We start from the raw sequence: 2,658 nt of genomic DNA on the forward strand, positions 1-2,658 counted from the left end.
CATGTTGAAACACTCAGTTCAATTATAAGTTCATTTTAGCCCGCTAATTTATTGCTTTAAACGTGTGCTAAACAGCTCTGTCAAAAGATCCAACCCGAAAACATACTCGCAACTCCGAATACGCTACGCGTTTAAAGTCAGCGTAGATCCTACGCTCAGCGTCGGCCGTCCAAATAATCAATCTCTCATCTAGTCCGTCCATTTCATTAAAAACCCGTTTCGGAACCCGACCCGGTTCGATGAATTGCGGCGTCAGTTCTACGCTACGCTGTATTCTCCTGTATATAAAAATAATAATCCGCCTCTCTCTAAACTCAGCTGGTGAAAAAGAAAAAAAAGTTTAGACGAAGAAAGAGCAAAAGACAGAAAAATAACACGAAAACTAAGGTAATTTCTTCTCTCATTCTCTACTTTTTTCTTGGATTTGATTGGAATTTCTAGGGTTTAAGCATGGCATTTTATCTTTTTCCTGGATCTTATCTAAATTGGTGCGATTTTGTTCATAGGAAAAAAATGTTGCTCTCTGGATCGGGCGCAGCGTGGAATGCGAACCCTAACAAGTCTTATGTGGTATAATTTCATCCGTTGCATTGAAATTTCTAGGGTTTAAGCAAAGCCTTTGCTCTTTTTCCTGAATATTCTCGAATTTGTCGCGTTTTTGTTCTTATTATCCACAGGGGCCAGAATATTTTCTAAATTGTTGCATTTTTGTTGCTTAGCAAGTCTTATGAGGTATGATTTATCCGTTTCGTTGAAATTCTAGGGTTTAAGCAATTCCTTTGCTCTTTTATATCAATATTGTCTAATTTGTTGCGATCATGTGCTTTTTATCCCTAGAGGGTTGAGTTTACAGAAATAAATAGCCCTATGCGAGGTCACACAGCAGAAAATGTGAACCCTAACAAGTCTTTGAGGTATGATTTATCCTATTGGTCAAAATTTGTAGGGTTTAAGCAATTCCTTTGCTCCATTCTCTGAATATTGTCTAATTTGTTTCGATTTTGTACTTTTTATCCCTAGAGGGCTGAGTTTACAGAAATAAGTTGTGCTTTCTTGGATCGGCGCAGTGGGGAATGTGAACCCTAACAAGTTTTATGAGGTACGATTTTGTAATTTATTCTGTTTGATAGCTTTTGTAATTTATTCTGTTTGATACCTTATTATCTCTGTTTTTGGGATGTTTTGTGTTTTTTTAAGTAATTGTTGGCACCTAACAAAAGGGTTTCCTGAAAAGATGTCAACTTGAATGTTTGGTTTAGGTTCTAAGCTTTTGGGGCATAAGCATAACTGAATTTAGGTTTGTGATTGTGGTCTAAGGCTGCATAGAGTACGGTTGGTTGAATTCTGTGCATCTAATTTTGTTATTTTTATCCGTAGAAGTTTGGTTGAAATTTTCTGAATATTCGCTGTCACGTGTGATCCTTCTCCGCTTCCAAATAAACATCACCGACCTCCAATCCTTTATCAGGAATGAGTCGATCCTGAAGTATCACCCTAACCTTGATGCGGGCGATTGCAGTGGGTGCGGGCGATTGCAGTGGGTGCAACATCTGCCTCAAAGTAGGGAGCTACTGGACCATTTGCCTGTGCGGTCAAAAGATATCCTGCATGAGCTTAACTTTAAAAATATGACACTGTCCGGGATTGCAACGTGGTAAATGTGAACCCCAAACCTTACAAGTTTAAGATCTCTAGCCTTAGTTTCCGTCCCAAGGCAAATTACTTGATGGCTGCTTCTTAGGATAACCAGGTTTTTTAGGTTAATAGACCTTAATTTTATGAGTTCTGCAATAACCTTGATACCATACATCTGCTACCTGGATGTTATTATAGCTCTTCTGGTTTTGCTTTGAATGATCGCCAGGTTAGGTTCGGGAAATTATGACAGGCAACAGTGAGGCGAAGGCCGCCATACGCCATGACCAACTGGTATTCCTATATATTAGATGCTTAACCCATTTCCTCCCTTAAACTACCATGCAGTAACTGAAAAAATATTATTGCTAACAACTCATTTGTATGAATTAGGTTCTGTGCTCTACTTGGAAGGATGATGGCTCCAAGTGTTCACCGGAGGATGTGATGAGAATGTCAAAATGTGGCCCTTGATATGTGGTCGCCAGCCTATGTCATGCACCTGTCAATGAAGTTACTTGGATTGAACAGTTGAGTTACCTCGCCACAGGAAACTGTGATAAGTGAGGCAAGTGGAGATCGAGTTACTTGATTAGATTTTCAAAAATCACATCATATGTTTTTTTCTCTTTTCCTAATTTATGTAAAATGCAAGTGCAACAGTATGATTTTAATTTTCATGGACTGCGATGACTGTTTATGGTAATTGTAATTTACATATTTCTGGTCGTGTCATTTTTTGGCATGTATTCATCCAATTGCCTTATCTAATTATAGCTTATGGGCCACCCGTATAAGGTTCTCTGACATTTTAAAGTTTAATTGATTGTTAACTGCTGCTGTTTCGAATTTTGGATTAAAACCTTTAACGTCTTTCCACATGAAGCTATGCGTAGTGGATACTTTGAGTATGATCTGGCCATTACATTGCTTATAGAGATGGTTGTATTTATGTACGTAATAGTAAGTAGCTCTTTCAGAAGTAACACTTGCATCTTTGTTTATTGCCATTCTTGGTAGTCT

The 2,658-nt window shown here is 38.2% G+C and overlaps 1 long non-coding RNA gene across 4 annotated transcripts; it reads left to right on the top strand.

The window, feature by feature from the left end:
• LOC109832876 lies at positions 348–2,201 on the top strand. Of its 4 annotated transcripts, none has more exons than XR_002245026.1 (8): positions 348–387; positions 507–570; positions 678–732; positions 838–914; positions 1,021–1,099; positions 1,520–1,660; positions 1,865–1,929; positions 2,029–2,201. It is a non-coding gene; the product is annotated as an uncharacterized LOC109832876 (long non-coding RNA). The 4 variants fall into 4 exon arrangements; XR_002245024.1 differs by having other exon boundaries at positions 1,520–1,654; XR_002245025.1 differs by lacking the exon at positions 1,520–1,660.

Source organism: Asparagus officinalis, chromosome 3 (genome assembly GCF_001876935.1).
Source record: "Asparagus officinalis chromosome 3, Aspof.V1, whole genome shotgun sequence".
Classification (NCBI taxonomy): Eukaryota; Viridiplantae; Streptophyta; class Magnoliopsida; order Asparagales; family Asparagaceae; genus Asparagus; species Asparagus officinalis.